Source organism: Cervus elaphus, chromosome 9 (genome assembly GCF_910594005.1).
Source record: "Cervus elaphus chromosome 9, mCerEla1.1, whole genome shotgun sequence".
Taxonomy (NCBI): Eukaryota; Metazoa; Chordata; class Mammalia; order Artiodactyla; family Cervidae; genus Cervus; species Cervus elaphus.
Window position 1 is genome coordinate 95092301 of NC_057823.1, and position 23006 is coordinate 95115306.

The window sequence follows — 23006 nt, forward strand, 5'->3', positions numbered from 1 at the left end:
CATGTTTCAATGCTAAGATGTCCATTTTTAAAACTCTTCTCTTTATGATTTCTTCTCACCGCTTGCTTTCCACAGAAAGGATCCTCTTGCTGGTCACGGAGGTCAGAGAGACCTTTAGCTCTGGCCCCCACTGACTAGTTGTGTGATAACTCAGCAAACTATTTGGTATTGTCCAGAGCCTCACCACTTTGTTTCCTCCTCCAAAAATGATGAATAATATCTCAAGACTTGTGAGGCTTACATAAGTTCTCTTGCATCATATCTAGGACTCCATCCTTAATGGGGCCTGGAGAAAAGGAGGCAATGCTGGTGGGTCAGGTATTTCTAGCACCTTACTGCAGGCAAAAATCTTTCCTTTGCCTTTGTGTGAAGCAAGTCTTCTCACAGGACACTGAACATTTTATGGCATACTACATTAAAACCAACCAAAAAAAAAAAAAAAAAAGAGGAGAAGATACCGTAAGGTAAATAAGCAAAACCCCTTCTCCACTTGTGTTATGATTCAAAACAGGTCTCCCATGAGGGCCTTAGGCTGGCGTTAGAGCAGGTGGGGCCATGGTCCCACTAAGCCTGAAGCATCCTCCCCAGGGCCCCCAGAGCTTTACGGTTCTTTGCGGCTGTGACCCTTAGAGGCTCCTCTTGGGTCCTCTTAGTTTGGCAGCTGCTCTGTCAGCCTAGGAGGACCAAACAGCCACTGAGCTATTCAGAGTCTTTTTTCCCTAGTCTCCTGGGGTCTTAACTTTCAGGAAGAGGTTTTGTGTTTTTTTTTCTTTTTTTTTTTTTGCATTCTATTTATTTTTAGTTTTCAAACATGTTTAAAATATTATTTCTGTTTTGGTAGGAAGAAGAAGGTACTTTTTGAATAAACTACTCTCTGGGGGAACTGCTGTGGCAATGGAGTGTGTGTGTGTCTTTCAAAGATCAGCAGAGAATCTGAAGCAGGGGAAGTGTTTTGTGTTGGTCCCGCTGTGGCCTTGGTCTAGTTGTAGTTTACCACATCCTGGGTAGCTTTACACACACCAGCTTCATATGCTGCTGAAGCCAGAGGCCGTGAATCCACAGAAAAAGACCTAGTTCTTTTGAGCTCTGGTGAGAGATCCGATCCCCAACCATTTATTCCAGCTTTTGGAATTTGTGCTGGTTGCAGGTTCAGAGGTATGCCTTGGTGAGGACGGCTATGTCTGTGAGTAGCAGAGGCCAGAGTGTTTGCACCTGTCTCTGTTCCCACACATCGCATCAGTGTGGGGCTGGGGTGGAGTGTGCTGGCTTTGGAGGTAGATTGACCTGGGTTTGAAAGCCCAACTTGCTACTTCCTAGCTGGGTAGCTTTTGCTGTCTTAGTTCATTTCAGCTGTTCTAATAGAATACCATAAACTGGGTGGCTTATAAACAACAGGAATTTTTCTTACAATTCTGAAGGCCGAGAAGTCCAAAATTCAGGCATTGGCAGATATGCTGTGAGGGTCCATTTCCTCGTAGATTGTTCCTTCCTGCACGTAACCTCATATGGCAGAGAAGAAGTAAGGGGTTTCTCTGTGGTCTTTTGTAAGGGGACCAATCGGATTCTAATCACAGGCCCTGCCTTCTAATACCATTGTAATGGAGGTTACCATTTCAACATATCAATTTGTGGGGGGACAGAAATGTTCAGATCATAGCACTGGGGTAAGCAATGGAAACTCCCCAAGTCTTAGTCTCTTCATCCGTGTTAGAGGGATAATAATGGTAGCTGCCTCTTGGGGCCAGTGCGCTCAGCACAGTGCCCAGCACACCGTGAGCCTCGGTACAGACAGAGCTGATGCAGACCCTGGTTGTCTCTCCACTTGATGATGCCACTCTCGGGGCAGACACTGTGTCTTTCTCTTTATTATATTCCAAGTGCCCCGCATATTACCTAAGCCCTTGGTAGGTGAATGAATGAAAAACGAACGCATGCACTCGCTCTCTGAAGCTGAATCATACTATGACTGATTTTGTGAGACATTTGCCAGTCTTACTTTACGAGCATCCATGGAAGAACTCCTTTTAACTTCATTTCCTTCTTGACTACTCCTCTCCCCTTGGAAAACTCTCCTGCTTCTATGCATTTTTCTATAAATTATCTTTCACAGGTACCTTATGATAGTTTGTTTTCTCTTTATTTTGTCTTAAAAACTCTCATTTTCAAGATGAAATGGAAAGAAAAAAGATCTCAAAGATTTATAGCAGATTTTGTCAGTATTTCTTAAAATATACATTTGGCTAGAATATAGGAGAAATATTTGTTTTTCAGGATTTTATGTAGGTCTACTCTGTGGCATTCAACATGTATCCTTAGAGTCTTTCCTCTCCAAACTTGAACTGGGTATCTGTTAAATTTTCATGTAGCTTCCTGATGTAGCCTCATCATTACCCAAATTCAAGAGTCACCATTACTGAGTTGATTCAAGCTATACATTATAACTTTCAAATAGTGGAAACCAACCAGTTACCTGTTTTGTATTTGACCTGAAAATTCTTATACGACCTAATGGTGGTGGTGGTTTAGTCACTAAGTCGTGTCTGACTCTTGCGACCCCATGGACTGTAGCCCACCAGGCTCCTCTGTCCATGGGGTTTCCCAGGCAAGAACACTGGAGTGGTTTGCCATGTCCTTCTCCAGAGGATCTTCCTGACCCAGGGATGGAACCTGCGTCTCCTATATTGCAGACACTTTCCTACACTGCAGGCAGATTCCTAACCACTGCGTCACCAGGGAAGCCCCATACTACCTAATAAATGGAAATAATTTGATATGAAATTTCCCCCACATGTTAATATTTTGATTATAAAGAGAAGGCACTGGAGTTTTTTCTATTTCCTGGAGAGGAACCTCTTTCCTTCTGCCTTTCAGACATGGCCAAATAGGGCTCTGAGACCTTGTTGGCAGCTTTGTAATCACAGAAGGAAAGAGCTGGAAGAGATCATAGAGGTCACCCAGTGCAACCCCTTCATTTTACAAAAACGCTGTGGCTCAGCCAGGATCACAGAGCTGGGGACAGGGTGATGCCTAGAAGCCGGATCTCTTAAACCATTGTTCAGTGATTTTTTTCCTAATTCATGCAGTGCCTGTTCTCCTACACTCAAGATTTAGAAGCTCTAATAATTCATATTCTGATATTGTTGTTCCTAAGTTCAATAATTTGGGGACTGATGGCAGAAGATTGATTTCACTGAGGAAATTCCACAGATAGTGGTGAGGGTGTGCCAAAATATTAAAATGGGAAAAGGCAAAGGTGAGGGGTCAAACAAAATGTGCTTGGGGTCATATCGGATATGAAGACCAGCATTTTGTGACCTAATTTATTATCTAATTATCGAGATGAGTCTAGTGCTCATGTAATAAGTGGTGAACAATAAGCAGATGGTTTGTGAGATGATAGATTATGTGGTACAGAGAAGATGTTAAATGAGTATTGTAGGAGTGAAAGAAGGCCTCGTGGAGGATGTGAAACTAAACCCAAGTCCTGAAGAATGAGAAGGGTTAGGATTACGCAGTTGGAGAAGCAGGGCGTTTTATGCAAGAGTGAGCGGCATGTGTGTAGCAGTGGAAGGCACAATGTAGCAGTGTGGGTGTGTGGCCTGTGTTCATGGGAGATTGGTGAGGAAGCCAGTCTAACTGGAAAGTAAGGACAGGTTGGTAGGGTGGAGTCAGATTATAAAGGACTGCTTATCATGCAGAAGAGCTCAGACCTGTAGACCACAGAAAGCTCACCTTGCATTTTGTTCCAAAGTCTGACTATATAGACCTGTTCAAAAACGGTCACTTGGGCAGTTTGGTTTGAAGACTCTGAAACGCTAGTTACCAGGCACTTGAGTATAAAGTCAGGAGACGGTAAGATGGCAGAGACAAGTAGAAGTGGAAAATAAGAAGTAAATATATAGACTCTCAAAGGAATAACCACTGGGGTATAGATTTGGTAGGCTGAGAGAAGAAATTGTTCAAAGTTGGGTCCAAGGGTTTTATCCTGGGTCACCAAGCTCAAAAAAATTTGTCTGTGTTCCTGAATTTCTTTTCTTGCCAAGATTAGAGTTTGAGCTGATTTGCTCTAACAGATCCTATTCCTACTGGCCAGTCTTTCTCTCCCCACATCTCTTTGCTTCTTGTTTCAGGTTACAGAACTGTTATGTTAAAGGTGTGTCTCATTTCCCTTAAGGAAAAATAATATTTGTAAAAAGGTTCTTGGTTCCTTGTACCTGCCCTCTGATTATTGTTGACTTTGCCACTTAGGTATCTCATGGTTAAATATATACAGAAAGATCCCTGGAGCCCATTAGTTCGCTGCAGGTGAGGATGTATTTAATCTATGGGAGAAAACAACATTACTTACCTGGAATGTTTGTTCTCTGACTAATAATTTAGTCACATTGATCCACCCTTTATGCCCAACGAGTTCCCAAAGGATTTGGTATTGGAGGGGGCATAAGAAATGGTTTAATTTACGTATATAACTATGGAGTCAGTTGAGGGATCTTGGATATACTCACTAGGAGACTGATGAAGTTAAAAGAAATATGTAGTGCACAGAGGCCTGAAGATCTTACATAACAGAGTGATACTTTTTTCCTGGTCCAAAAGACATCTCTTTCTATCACTACCATATCTTCTTCATCCTGAGCGAGATTGAAAAGTAGGTGCAAAAGAGGACAGGGCTGCAGGTTTTCCTAATGCCAGCAAACATTTACATAGTACACATATTTATTCTTACTATTACTTAATCCTCACTGTAGTTATCATTCTCATTTTACAGATAACGATACTGAGAAAGGCTGAGAAATGATACTGAGAGAACGAAAATGAGATGGGTGTTAAACCGGCTCTCTGACTTTAAATCCAAGATTTTTCACGCTGCTGTGGAGAGCATGGGCAGGAAGTCAGGCTCACAGAAGCTGCCAGCTTGTTTACATGTTTTATTTTTCAATTATGTGACACTGGTTCTTTATGGATTGTTTGGACTTGTCTATTACAACAAGTAATTCAGAGGGTTGTATATTTCTTTCCACCGGCTATTAGCTCCTGGGAACTAATTATGCTGCAAGAGTCATCCTTACAGCTGTCTAAATTATCCAACAAATCCAAAGTCTTGTTTTGCTTTTTTTGAGGTCCTGCTTGACTTGGGAAAAACTGGGTATTCCATTTCTCTCAGTATATTTAGCTGTCTGGAATGGTAAGTTCTACCTGCTCTTTGGGGGTCTGGCTCAAAGCCAAGGTGTTTGGGCATGGGAAGGGTGAAGTGGCTAGTTTAGGCTATATCTTGGGTCAGCCATTTTTACAAGGGCAGCATTCTGAGAAAAATGTCACCACATGGCTGAAGGAAATGCTGGTTTGGAAATATGCTTGATGTGGTTTTCTATGATTTTACTCATTTTTTTTTTTTCTCACCTCATTAGGCTTATCTTGATCAGCTTGTCTTTTGGCCATGCATTACTCAAAAATAGAGTTCCATGAAAAGTGGCATGTCCTTTCCTTGAATATGTGCAAATCATCAATATCACTCCTTTTAAATTCCAAGAAGATATCCTAGGCACCAAGGAAAAATTAGCTTGGATTTTTTTCTGCATGTGATATAATCACTGCATTCCTTGACTGGAGGAGACCTTGAGAAGGCCAGCTTATGCTCATGCTTTCTACCTTGCCCCTATCTTCTTGACATGGATCCATTAAAAACATCTTTGGGGAAAGAATCACATTGTACTAAACCCCTAAAGAAAGTCCAACTTCTTTTTATTATTCATTCTACTGTTTAGCATTTAGACTGTGTTTAAATAACAGAAGAAAAGCAGACGATGACAAAGCTCACCGACTTTGTGGCCATCTTCCTGTTTGTTTTGGCCTCTACACAGCCAGTTGAGTTGATTATGTAAACAGCAGCTATTCACATAGAAAAAAATTGGCGTACGTGACACTCAGGTCACCAAGAAAGACCTAACCTTAGTGTCAGTAAATTCATCTTTTACCTTCTCTTAATTTGGGGGGTATGTTATTTAAATAAATCTCCTGTGAAGCTGCCCTAAATGGAGATGGGAATACCTTCCTGCCAACTACTGTATAGAAAACCTCCATAGGTACTGGAAGATAAGATAAAGAAGCTTTTGCATTCTTAGAGTAAAATCATCAGAGACCTCTTTGTAGCTCAAATCATCCTAGGAACCTAAAGTTGCTCATTAAATAAAATTGCTTATAAACAGGTTAGCACAAAGTCCAACAGTTTATAGGTTTGGCAAAAATTAGCTATTATTCTTTAAAGAAACCAGAGCTTAAAATGAGCCCTCCACACAGATGAGTACAAAGGAAGGTGACAGAACAAGTTGAAGGTGTTAGGAAGAGAACCAAGCCATTGGCCTAATAATTTCCTCTGAACAAGTGTCATAACTTCAGGGAAGAGGCACTCTCACTCACTGCCCAAACACGCCTCTGAGAAGTACTGTGGCGTTGCTTCCATTTCCTTTAACCACTTAGTAATCTGTTTCCTATTTATCCATGGTTGATCTTGTCATTCTCAAGTCCTCTTGTTTGAAGATTCTGGCCTTAAGACCCTATTCCATTACCATCTGCACCTATTCCATTTCATCTGAAGTGTCTGAAGCAAGATGGCCTGTCACCTGAGTGAAGGGCTGTTCCTGCTTCCGTCCAACCGATCCCTAAAGTACCTGATCAGGTAATATTGGATGAGAACCTCACACCCATGCTCTGAGCAGGACAGTGTCATGCACTTCTATCAGAGAGGGCAGAAGGATGCAGCTCTTGGAGAATATTCCCATCAATGGACTCCTGTTGGCAGCGTTTTGCATGGGTTCATGTAGATGAGTCACACAGATCACCAAAATTATCCAAGACACTTAAGGAAACCACAGTTTCCTGTGCCCTACCACTTGATATTCTGATCCTTTAAGTTTGGGACAGGGCCCAGGGGAAAATTCTAGAAGCTTTATAGATGATCCTAGGGGCCTTTGATCTAAGTAATTGAGTTTTTCCAAAGGGATGATTCATCCTGAATGAATGGGGAAGCTCTTTGAGCTTTAACAATTCACTCACCTATCTACAAATATAATGTTTTATATTGGAGTGGGGGGGAGCTGTGCAGGGCTCTGCTTTAATTCTGTGATTAGCCCTTACTGAATTCATTGTGCCTTCTACAAAGTTCATGGCATCACCAAGGTCTTCATTGGGATTTCAAGGTAGGACAGGCCCTTCTTAAGTCATCTTCAGTTTCTGAGGCATGGGCAGGTGGACTGCATGAGGGGTAGCAGTGTCTGGTCAGCCCATGTCCCCAGGCCCCCGCTGCAGCATCAACCTCTTCGTTGTCACAGTCTTGCCCAGGGCTGGAAGTAGCCTTAGCCTTAATTTCCTGGGCCTGGATTGAGTTCTACCACATGCACGTTGTATCTCATGTGCCAGATGTGAGTGCTGTGTGACCTCTCTGTTGGAGCCTGTCCTTCCTCTAACATGCTGGCTTCTGCCTCAGTTTACCGGCCTAACTCTCCAGTTCTTCTGTGGGTCTTCAGCCTACCTTGAGCCTTATCCACTGGCCCAGTGCCCTACCTTACTGCCTAGCTCTTGCCTCTTCCCTCCTGTGGCCCGCTCTCCAGATTCCCTGCTGACTGATCCTACTGTGCATGGAGTGGAGTGTCCTGTGAGGCTGACTACATCTCCAGACTTAAACTACCTGCATTGGGAGCTTGGCTTGAGCACCTTCTAGCTGGAAGAGCTTGGGGAAGTCACCTAACCATTTAGTTTCTTCATCTTGGTCTCTTTATTTGTTAAGTGGAGAAATTATAGTATCTACCTCACAGAATTGTAAGAATTAAATAAGACAACGCACGTAAAATACTTTAAAAGTGCTCAAGTGTAAGCTGCTCTCATCTTCTTGTTATTGGCTTACTTGGAATCATAAAACCATTGCCTGCTCAATTACAGATTTTGTCTGCTCTATGAAGTTGAGTTCACCACATCCTTTGGCCATTGCTCTGCCCAGCACATGAGTTCCCAGCTGCTTATCCTCCTCCCCCATCCCCCAGCAATGTGAACTGGGTTTCAGGGGACCCTGCAAATATCTCGCCCAACCAGCCTCATTTATAACAATTTGTTCTCTTCAGTTGTGCTCTTTTTCCTGACTGAACTGACCAAGTTCTTCCAACTTCATAGGTTTTAATTTCTGGTCACTCAATCATGCTTCTGCCTCTACTTCAACCTTTTCCAAATTCTTTTCTCATTTAGTTTCTTCAACCAAATGTCATTTTAAAAGGCTACACACTAGACGGAGGGCAACGGAAAGTCTATCTTGGGGTTTCTACTTACTTCGCCTGATTCTCCCTTCAGGAACATGCTAACACGATGAACCTCAGAATGCAGCTGCTTATGTGTTCTCACTCATAACCAAGAATTTTCTGTGTTTTGTTTCATTATTTTACAAAAATAAATTAGATCTCCTCAAGAAACTGCCCATGGGAGGCTTAGTGGTAGGATGCTGCCTTTTTTCCCCCCAGCCAGTGCTGAGGATAAGAAAATAGTGATGAGAGGAGGAAGAGTAGGACATAAGACACTGAACATTCTTAGAGATGGGAACACCAGACCACCTGTCCTGCCTTCTGAGAAATCTGTATGTAGGTCAAAAACAACAGTTAGAACAGGACATGGAACAACAGGCTGGTTCCAAATTGGGAAAGGAGTACGTCAAGGCTGTATGTTGTCACCCTGCTTATTTAACTTATATGCAGAGTATATCATGTGAAATGCCAGGCTGGATGAAGTGCAAGCTGGAAAAAGATTGCCAGGAGAAATATCAATAACCTCAGATACCCAGATAACACCACCCTTATGGCAGAAAGCGAAGAAGAACTAAAGAGCCTCTTGATGAAAGTGAAAAAGGAGAGTGAAAAAGCTGGCTTAAAAAGACTCAAGTTTCAAAAAATGAAGATTATGGCATCTGGTCCCATCACTTCATGGCAAATAGGTGGGGAAACAATGGAAACAGTGACTTTATTTTTGGGGCTCCAAAATCACTGTAGATGGTGACTACAGCCATGAAATTAAAAGATGCTTGCTCCTTGAAAGAAAAGCTATGACCAACATAGGCAGCATATTAAAAGGCAGAGATATTACTTTGCCAACAAAGGTCTGTCTAGTCAAAGCTATGGTTTTTCCAGTAGTTATGTATGGATGTGAGAGTTGGACTATAAAGAAAGCTGAGTCCAGAAAAATTGATGCTTTTGAACTGTGGTGTTGGAGAAGACTCTTGAGAGTCCCTTAAACTGCAAGGAGATCTAACCAGCCAATCCTAAAGGAAATCAGTCCTGAATATTCATTGGAAGGACTGATGCTGATGCTGAAGTTGAAGCTCCAATACTTTGGCCACCTGATGCGAAGAACTGACTCCTTGGAAAAGACCCTGATGGTTGGAACGATTGAAGGCGGGAGGAGAGGGAATGACAGAGGATGAGACGGTTGGATGGCATCACTGACTCGAAGGACATGAGTTTGAGCAAGCTTTGGGAGTTGGTGATGGACAGGGAGGCCTGGCGTGCTGCAGTCCATGGGGTCGCAAAGAGTTGAACACAACTGAGTGACTGAACTGAACTGAACTAAGGACATAGGAGACATAGGATCCAACTTTTAAAATATTTCCTTCCTAATTACCTAGGTAGAAACCCCATTTTCTCTCTCCTGTAATCCCCCAAAACTACCTTTTTTTTTTTTTTTTCACCAGCCTTCCCACCTGAAGAATCCTGGTTCTTCACAGTTGCCCTCTCTTAGGAAATATTTAATTAGTACCATTTTGTGCCAGGCATTGGTCTAGGAGCTTAGAAGGATATGAAAGCATAAAACAGACAAAGATCCATGTCATGGAAATTCACTATCAAAAATGGACACAAAATAAATAATAGTGTTTTAATAGAAAATATAAAGATTTGGTGGATAGAAATATTTTAAGATGTTTTAAAGTTTAAACAGATCATCAGGGATTGGGAATTAAGAAATTTTATAACATACTTGGCAAAATACAGATGCTAGTGATGTTTGAATTAGTAAACAATAAATATAATAAGTAGTAATTATGCAATTAGCTTGAGTTTTTTTTTTTTTTACATTTCAAAAGTGAAACTGTATAATTAAAGGTACATAACTTTATTCTGGTGATCTGGAATCTTCTAGAAAATGTTGATAAGGCTCTAAGGTAAATTGTATGTGGTAAAATTTACAAATACTATTTGACAGTGGTCAGCCATCCTCTACGAGGGACTGCAAGTGTTTTGGACTTAAAAAATCAGAAATTCTTTATTATGATTTTCTGAGTAGTAGCAAAGGTGGCAGCATTCCTATCTAAGAAGAGTTAAGGATGATGGCGGCAAGAGTCGGGGGAGGGCAGGTGTGAGAGCGGTTTAAAGATGATTTCTTCTCACATCTATGTTTTTAGGTTGTCTGGTGGATGTAGGGGTTATTTCAGGACACTCAGGGGGCAGCAAAACTGACAGAGGATACAGAAAAGAGAGAGTAGTCCCTTCCAGCCTTTAAAAATACAAATTGCTTGAAGGAAGAATCATATCTTAATTCTTTTTATACTAACATCTTAATGTTATAGGAAACAAAACCACATAAAACTGTGTTTTGAAATGGTTCTGATATTTTAGTATATTTACATATTAAAATATTAAATAGAAAAAAAAAAGCACAGCTCTTAAAAGAAGTAGAGTGGAAATTTAGAAATTCAGAGCAAATTCAACAAACTGTTATTAAAAATCCAGCCTGTATCCAGCATTTTGCCAAGGCTCTGTGAATTCAAAAGTTGGCTAAGACACATCTCTGATTCTCAAAGAACTCATAGTATGGTAAAGGGTGAGGGTGATACAACACCAGATAAATACTATCCAATGTTGTAGATGGTCTAGATTGCCTCAAATTACAGTGGGATGGAGGATGGGCTGGTTCTGGGAGTCATAGTATCAAGTTTTCTCTCTCTTTTTACTTTTTTTTTTTTTTTTAGTCTTATGGTTTGATTGTGTATGTGGCTTTTTGTGCAATTCATCTCAAGTTCTTTTAAGTAGGAAATGTCCTTTAACAGTCAATCAATAAAGATAATCCTTTGATAAAGTAAAATGTGAATACACAAATTATATTAATCTTAAGCTATTATATAAAAACACCCTTCAAACAAATAGGCTGTTCAGAAAGAATTGCAGAATGAATTACCTGGAGGATTTATCCAAGGTCATGGTTTTTCCTGATTCGAAGAGATTCTCACTAGGTAATTTCCTTGCATTCATATAATATCAGCCTCCTGTTCTTTTTACTGTAGCTGAGGCACAATGAATCTGGCCAGAATTGGGAAGAGAGGGCAACTGTGAAGGAGGAGGATTCTTCAGGTGGGAAAGCTGATGGGGGGGAAAAGAAAGATAGTTTTGGGGGATGATAGGAGAGAGAAAATGGGGTTTCTATCTAGGTAATTAGGAAGAAGATGTTTAAAAAGTTAGATCCTATCTATGTCTGATCTCGGAAAGCACGTTGAGAAGTTAAGATTTCACTTAATATCCCCAAAGCACAATCAGAAGTGCTTAGTCACTCAGTTGTGTCTGACTGTTTGGGACCCCATGGGCTGTAGCCCGCCAGGCTCCTCTGTCCATGGGGATTCTCCAGGGAAGAATACTGGAGTGTGTTGCCATGCTCTCCTCCAGGGGATCTTCCCAACCCAGGGATGGAACCCAGGTCTTCTGCACTGGAGGTGTTTTCTTTACCATCTGAGCTGCCAGGGAAGTCCAATCAGATGAGTATAGCCTAAGTGTTTCCAATTCTAAAAATTAAGACAGGGAGAAATTTTGGGTGTGAGAGGCAACACTGTATTAAATTAAACAAGTAGTGACAGCAATCAAAGAGTCATGTAATGGAAGGTACCAACTTATTTGTGTGACCTTATTTTATGTAGTTTTAAGAATATTTTATATTGTTTATAATTAGCAGTGTTAATGAGTAGCTTCTTATTTATGTTTTTAGTTTAGTGAAAGCTTCTTTTATACAAAAATTGACTCAGTTGTGTGCTAAATATTCTGAGAAACTTGACTGAGGGAAAGCCAGCTGGAATACATGACATGATCAGACTCTATTGTCTCCCCTACTGTCAACAACACAAATTGAAGGCATAGGAATCCTGCCCAGGAAGAAGTATTAATACTAGCCTTGCAAATCCAAACCTACTAGTGACAGGAAACAGCAAATCATGGCAGGGCTTGATTGATGACCACTTTAAATCAAGAATGGAGCTTGCTACATTGTCATTGTGTGTGTGCGCGCTCAATTGCCCAGTTGTGTCTGACTCTTTGGGACCCTGTGGACTGTAACCTGCCAGGCTCCTCTGTCCATGGGATTTTCCCAGCAAGAATACTGGAGTAGGTTGCCATTTCCTATTCAAGGGAATCTTCCTTAACCAGGGATCAAACCTGTGTCTCCTTCACAGGCGGGTGGATTCTTTACCAGTGAGCCAACTGAGAAGCCCATATTGCATTGTTGCTGCTGCTGCTAAGTCGCTTCAGTCATGTCCGACTCTGTGCGACCCCATAGACGGAAGCCCACCAGGCTACCCCGTCCCTGGGATTCTCCAGGCAAGAACCCTGGAGTGGGTTGTCATTTCCTTCTCCAATCCATATTGCATTACTTTTCCCTGTATTTCCCATTGGGTGATAAGTTTTATGAGAGCAGGAATTGTATTTGATTTATTTAAAGTTACATCTCTAGAGCCTAACAGTATATGATGCATAGTTTGTATTTGAGAAAAGTTATTAAATAAATGAGACACTAGGATGAAGGGTAAGGAGAGAAGGAGAAAAAGGAGATAGGAAGGCCTCAATGCTGAACTATATTTATTTCCCAAATTTGCCTAGAATCCCCTTTGTCTTTTCCCATGAGCCTAGATGTTTAACTCCATCTAGAAGGGCTTGTCTAGTACTAAAAAGAGTCTTTATTTTAGTTTTCAAAGTATTGATTTGTCTCTACTGACAGCATGTTTTTTAATATCTGTGTTAGTAATTTGATTTCTAGTTTCTTTGTAGTCTTAGAACTAAGAATTCAGGGCAAAGATATGAGATTTCAGACCAAAACTTATTTTCCATACACCAAATTGAATAAGACAACTGTCTCCAGAGAATGCTCAGCATGCAGGCCTGTCTATTTTATAGGGAGCTGGTAATGTAGCACCTTTATGAAAGTGCCTATTTAATTCATCCAAATTAAGTGGGAACAACAAACAGGAGAGTTTTAACCACAGAGATACAGTGACCACCTGAGTTACAAAGCCAAGAACGAGTCCAAGTTAATGCACACCAGGAAAGACTTAGGAGAGCCCATTAGACAAGGCACTGCAAAAATACAAAGTGAGGTCTTACAAAGGATCTTCTCCATAATGATTAAGGATTAGTGCTCTGAAAATACGATAACACATAGAAAAATAGCATTAGGAACTGAAAAAAGCCATTTTCTAAAACAGCCGTCTCACCCCGAGTGCAAAAGACGCCTTTCAGCCAGAGCGGCTTTTGCCATTGCTGGTGCCAGGGCGCTGCAGCATTGGCAGGCAGCTTCACACGGCTCCTTACCCACAGGAGTGCCAGGAAGGAGAGGCTTCCAGAGCATGTCTGCACAGGAGACCAGAGGGCTCAGGTTCCTGAAGGTCTGAATAAGGAGATTCATTCTGACTAAGATTCTTCCTGAGTCAATCCTTAATGACTGCGGAGACGGCAGCCCTTCATGTTTCATTATTTTATTTAAAAGAACATATGAAAAATGTTAATAGGACCCCATGACTAACTATTGTACCTGCATTGTAACACAAGATAAGGTCAGTTTTCCACACCCTTTGTCATCGTGAAATCTCTTTGATGTACTACAAGCTAGACTCCATAGGTCCTCCTAGAATGTCAGTGAACAATTCCAGACCTAGAAGAAACAATTTTTTTAAAAAATTAAAGGTACTGTTTTTCAGTAAATACCATATGAAAATAAAAACAGTTCGACTGTGACCTCTCGGCAAAGGTACAACATTTTTAGACGGTCAATAAACAGAACGTTGTTTTAAGGTGCAGTAAACCTAGGCAAGGAAAAGTAGCCTGGAGATGAATGCAAGAGCAGGAGGGAGGGTGGAAAGGGAAGAGAAATCCTGATGGTAGTTCTACAATCCTGTGACTCCACCATGCTCTGGGGACCAGTGACATCTGCAACAACTGGCGGAGTCGTGGGGCCCCTTGTCGCCCCTCCAGTCACCTGAATGTTTCCCAGAAACATTTGTTTCCCAGAAGGATTCCCAGGTGATTTGCATGCACGTGCTGAAGTTTGAGAGCTTGGCTCTGGGAGAACTGAGAGGTTGGGTTCTGAGCAGTAAATCTACAGTTACTAGGGCTTCTCAAACTTTGGTATGCACGAGAAACACCTGGGGAAATTGTTAAACAGGCAAGTTCAGGGCCCAGACCAAACAGGTTCTGATTCCGTAGGCTTCCGTGGTACTTAGCAAAGCTGTATTTCTAATACATTTCCCAGGGGGGGTTGGCACAGATCGTCACTGGAACGTACTTTAAGAAACCTTTGCCACTGATATCAAGATATGGCAAAGTAAATGCTTACTAAGTCTATTGAAGCAGTGTGCGTCTTATTTGCTCAGTCGTGTCTGACTCTTTGTGACCCCTTGGACTCTAGCCCACCAGGCTACTCTGTCCCTGGGATTCTCCAGGCCAGAATACTGGAGTGGATTGCCAATTCCATCTCCAGGGGATCTTTCCGACCCAGGGGTTGAACCCCCACCTCCCACATTGCAGGCAGATTCTTTACCATCTGAGCCTTGCAAGTAGGCCCTGAAAGCATCCTGTCTGGGAGTGGTAATGGATTTCCTTGTCTGAGACACGATAACCAGCTGCAGTACCTCCAAGCGCTCGGCTTCCTTGTTTGATCCGTGTTCTCTGTGTCACAGCAAGCTCTTTGCTCTTTCCTAAGATTCTGTGAGCTTTGACACCTGAGTCTTTGCTGCAGTTTTTTTTTTTTCCCTCTCTGAGCAGGTTTCAGAGTCTAAAAGGCTGTGTTTGGATTTTAGCTTAAGGCATGTACTAGTTTGGTAACCTTGGAGAAGTGATCATAATCTGTTTCCTCAAGTGTAAAATGGGTACTGTAGTATCTGGCTTATGGAGTTATTGCAACAATTACAAGAGAAATGGCCTGTGGTAGATTTACAGCACAGCGTGCAGCATTTAGCAGACCTCAGGGCTTGACCACGACTACTGTTTGTACTACTTTGTAGGGGGGGATATCTGGAGAACCCCCTTTTTTCTTCCAAAGCTTGCTGCTTGTAGCAGTCCTTCAAGAGCTTCCCTTAATTCCATCATGGATTGCTCACACATCCACATTCTCATAGTACTTAAAGATGTCTTTCTTTGTGTTCCTTTTTATTATATATTATTAATTTGTTCTCTGTCTTTTCACTGAACTGTGAACTCATCAAGACAAACAGCAACCGTGAAAGCAAACTCTTTGTTACCCTTGTTGTAGTTTGAGCACCTTGCATATAATAATTATGAAGGCAGGGTGTTTGTTTATGTGCTCCATACTGTTGTAAGCACTTTTAATGGGTTAACTCATTTAATCCTCAGAACAAGCCTATGAGGTAGATGCTGCTATTATCTCCATTCTATAGATGAGGTACTGAAACACAGAGGGTTAAGTAACGTCCAAGGTCACGCTGCTAAGCCATAGACCTATAATTTGGACCTAGGCAGTATGGTTCCAGAATTCAAAACTTAGCAGACGCTAAACAAATGCTTGCTGAATTTCGTTATACTGTGAATACATTGACTTTAGGTAAGGTCTTACTCCTTCAGAAAATGATGTTCTGAAGATGAAAAATAAGCAAGTCAAATCATTGCTCAGTTTCTGATGTACCTTGTTATCTCAAAACAATATCAAAACAAGTCATAGACATGAAATGGCTAGTGAGTGCCTTCTGAAAGGAAACCTCAAATCTAAGTACTATGAATGTGATGATCAGTATTCAGATTGTTTCTAAGGACAAGATTTTGTCAAATAGCAGGAATAAATAAAGACTTCCTAACACTGAGGTTTCATTTTTTAGCTTTATTGGGATATAACTAACATATAATAAACTTGCTTATTTGAGTGTACAGTTGGATGAGTTTTGGTAATTATGTGTAGTTGCAAAATCCTCACACTGTCAAGATATAGAAAAATTCCATCACCCTAGAAAGGACCCTTGTGCCTCTTTGTAGCTGATCTTCTTCTCTGTCCCCTGGGTTCAGGCAACCATTGATCTAGTTTCTGTCCTGTAGTTTTACCTCTTCCAGAATGTCATATTTGGGATCATATGATATGGTAGCCTGTTGTATCTGGATAGCTTTGCTTAGCCTAAAGCCTTTGAGAATTATCAGTGACTTTTCTTTCTTATTGATATGGAGTGCTTCATATTATAGATATACCATGCTTATGTATCCGTTCAGTAGTTGATGAACATTTGTGTTGTTTCCAGTTTTGATTATGATGAATAGTGCTTCCATGAATATTCATGTGCAAGTCTTTGTGGAAATATGCTTTCATTTCTCTTGATTAAATACGTAGGAACAGGGGTGCTGGTCCGCATGGTAAATCTGTGTTTACCTTTATACTATCCCGCCACACTGTTTTCCAAGTGGCTGTACTTGAATACTCTTTTGTATCCCCTGCTGCAATGTACTAGAGTTCTGGTTGATTCTGTCTTGACATGATTTCACATTGTAAGTCGTATTAACTTTAGCTTGTTCTAGTGGCTGTTTAATGGTAGCTCATTGTGGCTTTAATTTGCATTTTCTTGATGACTAGTGGTGTTGAACATCTTTTCTGAGTCTGTTGGCCATTTGAATATTTTCTGTGATTGTTCACATCTTTTGTTCATTTAAAAAATTTAGAGTATCTTTCTCTTATTGATTTATATATATATATCTTTTCAAAAGAAAAAATACTGTTAATATAATCTTTTGTTAAATACACGGTTTGCAAATATTTTCTCATAATCTGTGGCTTGCATTTTCATTTTCCTAGTTGTGCCCTTTGAAGAGCAAACATTTCACATTTTGATTCATGTCATGTTATCCTTTTCTTTTTTTTTTTCTCTTTTGTACTTTTTTGTCTTGTTTTAAAAAATATCTTTCTAACTCAGTGACACAAGGATTTTCTTCAAGAAGGCTAATTTTTTTTGCACTTAGGTCTACTGTCATTTCATGTTAATCTTGAGTCTAACATAGTGATTGAAACCCTCTCAATAGAAATGTTTTCACTGGGGCCCTCTTTTCTTTATTTTTTAATTAAAAAAATTTAATATATTTATTTGGCTGCGCTGGGTCTCCGTTGCTGCACAGGCTACTCTCCAGTTGCGGCGTGCAGGCTTCTCGTTGCAGTGGCTTCTCTCCTTGCTGAGCACAGGCTCTGGGGTGCATAGGCTTTCGTAGCTGCGGCTTGTGGGCTCAAGAGCACAATCTCAATAGCTTTCGTGCACATGTTTAGTTGCTCTGTGGCATGTAGGATTTTCCCGGACTAGGGGTTTAACTTGTGTCTCCTGCATTGGCAGGTAGTTTCTTTACCACTGAGTAGTGTAGAAAAAATGAGAAGAAAATAGCTCACAGTAGATATGGTAGTTAAGTAATTTTTTAAAATCTTTAAACTTTGAGTGGATAGATACATTTGAATAAAAGTTAACTAGCTACAATAAGGATGGCTGTACTTAGGACTCAAGATTTGTCGAATTTTCTAAATATTAGGCCAAGTGATATTGTTTTGCTTGGTTTTTCCTTTTCTGCCCATTTCCAGGAAGCACAAAGTTTTTATTTGAAGAGAACAAACACTTTTCTTCTTGCTGCAAACCTATTTGAAACAGGGAAGGACCAGTCTCAGGAAAACTTTTCAGCTGATGTCTTTTTTCCTAGCCTGCCTTTTGCCCAAAACCACTCCCACACACTCTGTTCCTAAGATAGTCTGAAGTTTCAAAATGCCAACAAAAAATTCTCTGTGTTTAGGTTGTTTTGGATTGTTAATTATTGGTGGCAATGGAAGAGTGTTCAGCACCTTGGAACTTTTGCAAAAGAAACTTAATAAGGATACATTTGCTGTAGTTGGAAAAGTATTTGATGAACAGCTGACCTTTCAAATGTTTACATGAGTTGAATCTCTGAACTGCTAATGTTAGGAAGGTCCAAGTTCTAATTCAGACTCAGACACTGAATCTCTTTGTAGGGAAAGCTTTTAAATATCTTCAGTTTTCTCATTTGTTTTTTAAAAAAAGGCTGACTTCACCCACCCATTAATTGGTTAATGCTTGTGAATGTTTTGAGAGGATGAAAAGCACTTTCTCAGAGCAGTGCCCTATCGTTCCCTCTCATGATTGTGGTTTGTCATCCACCTGAAGTAAGTGGGTAAGTCATGTACCAAGTGTGCATTGTAGAAAGGAAATGATTCTACAGATCCTTAACCACGAGATGAAAAAAAATATGTTTCTTTCACATGGAGTTGGTGAATAAAGCTTCCACTGTTCTGAGAGAAAAATGCAAAAGGAAGTCTGTTTGTGTGGATTAAGTCACTTATGAATACTTTTTAAAATATTTACATAAATCTCTACTGACTAACCAATTCTCTGAGCACATTCCATAAAAGTTTCTTCTCAAGGAATTTCTGTTAGAAATTCACACATTAAAAAAAAAAAAAAGAAATTCACACATATTTTGTCCCTTGTGTCTTGCACGAGACCGTTTATGGTGCTCAATTGACTAAAGAAGCCAATGCATGCAGCTAAAAGACCTAGGGAGATGGGCTAAGGAAGAAGGTGGGGGTTGAGAAATTAAGAAGGGCCTCCTTTCTACTGTGGCCTTCCTCACAGCCCCACCCACCCACCCAGGTCCTATTTCAGCATATTTTTTTCCTTAGGTTCAGTTGCTTCATTTCTCGAGTTCCTCTTTTAGATGACCTGTGTTTCTCTGCACGTGTCCCAGTCAACATGGCTACCTCACCCTGAAGCCGTTCAACAACACTCCCTTTGTGGTTCTGGACATTATCCAGGGAGCAGTGAGTTGGTGCTTCCAAATCTTCATCAAACATGTCATCCCGAAATTGTTCTAAATGCATTGATCATTTTGGTTGCAGCTGGAGTATGCAGGGAGTTCTCGGGGAATCCATGTCTTTGCCAAGTCCACATCTGGTTCCCATGAAGGGAAGAAAGGACTGTGGTTGTTAATTTTGGAAACAGAAAGAAAAGAAATGCAGGCGTCTGCCCATCTCTGTTAAGGTTTGACCATACCTTGATGCAATGAAGAACAGAGGTCACACTTAGGTTTTTATTTCACCTCTGGAGTATTCAAAAACTGAAAAACAAACAAACAGAAAACCACAGTAACAACGGCAACAACAACAAAACCCAAACTAAAACTTCCAGCGTTTAAAAATCTAGAGGTTTCATGTAAAAGTCTAGAATCTCAGCTTCTTTTGAAAAATCAGAAAGTCTGGCATCTCTGGATCTGCATTCTGACATGGCAAGATTGACTAGATGGGAGCATCGGCTGCCCCCCTTGGGATGTTTAAAGTTTCATATCACCAGCCTGTTCTCTGGAGACATGATCTGTAAGGTTTTACATATTCAGATCCAAACATATTATTTTAAAATCGTTCTTTTCACTCTCTAGACAAGTTCTTTTCTTTTGAACAGGAAATAGACATGAGAAAGTAAGATAAGAGAATGAATGACGTTAGCATGCTTTCCCATGTCTGTTTCCTGTTCTAAGAGTAGGAGTTACCTGGAAAGAGTGAAAAGAATCATTTAAAATTATGTGGACCTTTATTCAGCTATTTACAGTCAGCAATTCACAAGGTTACCCCATAATTCAAATTCAAATATACTGGTTTAAATATGCATCCTTTGATTCTTCTGAGAGAAAGCTACATATGTGTTATGTATTGTTTGGTTTAAAAAAATTAAATTTCTTTCAAAATTTTTTTATCTAGACATTTAGGACTTTTTAAGCAAAAACCTTCATGTGACCACTTGACAGCTAAATAATCTCCACTGTAGTCTGTTGAGTACCAGGGTTATCTTTATATCTAGAAAGAGTAAAATGACAATTTTACTGAAAATACCTTTTTATTGAAAAGTATGTGTCAATTTATGAGACCACTTTTATTCTGAGCTATCTTTTGTCTGTAATTCTGCTTTTATCCATCAGACATAAATTGCCTTGTAGACTAGGTTTCCTGGTGTTCATTCTTCCTTCCTAATAGCACCCTGATTTCCTATCAGCCTATTGTCTCTCTCCTGTGTAATGCAGTCTTGGGAGTCTGGGTCTGATGGTGGTAAACAAAGCTTGGTTCTTAGTCTCTATTGCTGGGTATATGCCAATAAATGGGCATGTGACTAAAATTTGGAAAGCTGAAGTCGCCTGATTATTTGAATCTTGAGCAGAGTGGTACAAGGTCAGAAGCAACAGTCAAAGCTCACGTACTCCAGGAGTTTCTAGCTTTATACCGTCCAGTTCCTAAGTCTGGTTCTCCCAGGCTCCGTGTCAGTTTCAGGAAATTCCCCAATATTCTGTTTCATTTTCTTTTCTTTCGCTCTGATTTTGGTTGCGTGTTTCTCTCTTGCATACAATTGGAGAGCTCTAACTGATGGACCCTGTCTCACCACTTCCCTGGCTATTTTGCCCTAGTCTGTTCCACATTCCATACCATCTCTTCTTGCCTGAAATGCTCAAGTAGCCCCTTCACCAATTAAGGCAGATCTGCTTTATATGCATCTGCTTTATATGTATCTGCTTTATATGCATCTGCTAAAACATTTCTAAGTCAAATCAGGTCATTTCTCTACTCAGAACCTTCCACTTCACTCCAGGTTAAGGCCAAAATGCTTGATGGAATATAGGCTTCACAAAGGCACATAGCCTTCCATGTGCCATATAGAATAATCCTTGGCATATTAATTTGTTGAATAAATGATGTGCCCCTTGGGAAAGCAGTTATGTTTTATTTGACTTGAATACTTAGTATGTAGCATGGTGCATGGCACAGAATAGGCACGTAGTAAATATGTGTTTTTGTTGTTGAGCCTAGCTGTTTTAACTATTAGAAAGGACAGAGTCATCAGAATCTAATCCTTTCATGATTTCACTCTTGTTGAAAGTATTGGTTTGTAACAATCATGGGGACTAACTCCACCTAGTATTGAGCTTATATTCATTTTGGTGAAAAATAAAACAAAACATTAATGGCAACCTGATCAGGATGGAACTTGCTTAAAGAAAAGCTCAGATTAGTTTCAGCAAGTTGACATAGTCAGCATTGTGGAGGTGAAGCTCTAAGATTGAATCAAGCCAAGAAATACAATTGATCCTCCTAGTCTGCAAATTTCATTTGCAAGTTCAACCGAAGTGTAAGTAGAATGGGATCATGTTATTAGTTCTCTTAGAGGCACAGATTTCCAGGATTGGGAAATATGTGTGTGTGCTTGCCTGGTGAGGCAGACATGGACTGTCAACACAGTGTTCCCAGGAACACTCCTTGGAGTGGCGGCAAGGACATAAGAAGGGACTATTCTTAGCTAGATGTTTGATCCCTCCATCCTCTTCACACGCCCCCTTCCCAGCACACACCAATTAGACCAAATGGTTTTAGTATTGTGACAAAAAGATAAATATAATTCTAATCTAAATTTAGTCTATTCTTTCAGTCAGAATATTTTCTTCCCTTTGCAATTAAGCATTCTAATTTTCTTTTCCTACTGCAGAATTGTGTCTTTTTAGGTTGTCAGGGCTTCAAATGGTTTTGATCATAATTTCTAAGTATTTATTTCAGTGATTGAAGAGAACTTCTGTGATTATAGGATACTGTTGAATAATGGATTCTTTCAAAATCTCATTGGTCAGTTCAAGTTAGTTAGGAAAAAAATCACAAAAGCAGAAGTATAAGTTTTGAGAAGCTACCCTTTTTAGTTTCGGACGACCACTAGACCTTGTTTTTCTTGTCAGAAGTAGAGGAAAGGTTTTGCTGCAAACTTGGGAGAATACTGCCTAATAACTTCCTTATAAGATGATGAGAACTTTTCCTTTCTGAGTTTCAGCAATTTTGAAATGCTGAGATACTTTCATTCTTCCTTTATAACTCAGCTCTGGAGTTCAGAGTTCTTCCTTAGACTGTGAATTCCCAGACCTCAAGAGCATTTTTAATTTCTAAATTTCTTTCTAATAAAATAATAAAATGGTCCTGGCAATATTTCAGTTAGGGTCAAGTCCACCTTGTTTGAAACTTGCTATTCAAATCAAAACCAGCTGGGGCCAGGGATGGCTCTGTTGTTCCTGCGTATCCAAGAAAATAAGTATGGAGCCCCATTAATGGAGGGTAGATAGTTGACTCTCAACCTTCATCTCCACATATCAGCTGAAGAAATAAGGCCACTGTACAAACCTTGAAGCAAGACTTTACTGGGTTTTTTTTGGGCGGGGGAGGCAGAGAAAGGGGAGCATTGTTTCCTTTTTTGTTTTAGTCAAGTTTACACATTTATGAAAGTGGAATTTGTTTTGCGGGTTTTTAACGGATGTTCAGATGCAGCATCAATTTTCCACTTTTATTTTGTGTCGGCTTCAGTAAATGTTCTTGTACGTGTGAGGTCAAATAAAGTAACTATCCAGATGGTGTTATTTTTTCATTATTTATAAGATAATGTGCATTTGTAGTCAGTGGTGCAGTTGTAAGTTCCAGATTGCAGGGCCCATTCTTATTCATTTTTCCATCCTCAGAGCCTAACATAATGCCCAGCACATAGTAGGTGCTCTATACCTGCTTACTATGAATTGACTGAACTAAAGGAGTGGTTTGTTACTATAATCTTATCTTTTTGACCTATAGAAATGGCATCTATTATCTCGTTGATACTCTGTTCTCAAGATGCCATTTGGAAGTTCTTAGGATACATATATTCAGAGAAGGCAATGGTACCCCACTCCAGT

General features: G+C 40.3%; 1 long non-coding RNA gene across 4 annotated transcripts in view; it reads left to right on the forward strand.

Annotated features, from left to right (window-relative positions):
* LOC122700630 overlaps positions 1–23006 on the forward strand; it is a 526773-nt gene that overhangs the window by 50273 nt on the left and 453494 nt on the right. The window contains exon 1 of one of the 4 annotated variants that reach the window (XR_006342830.1): positions 1020–1155. The exons of 2 other annotated variants lie outside the window; for them this stretch is intronic. This is a non-coding gene — a long non-coding RNA (uncharacterized LOC122700630). Of the gene's footprint in view, positions 1–1019; positions 1156–23006 lie in introns of those variants that run through there. One more of the 4 variants, XR_006342834.1, reaches the window with a different exon arrangement.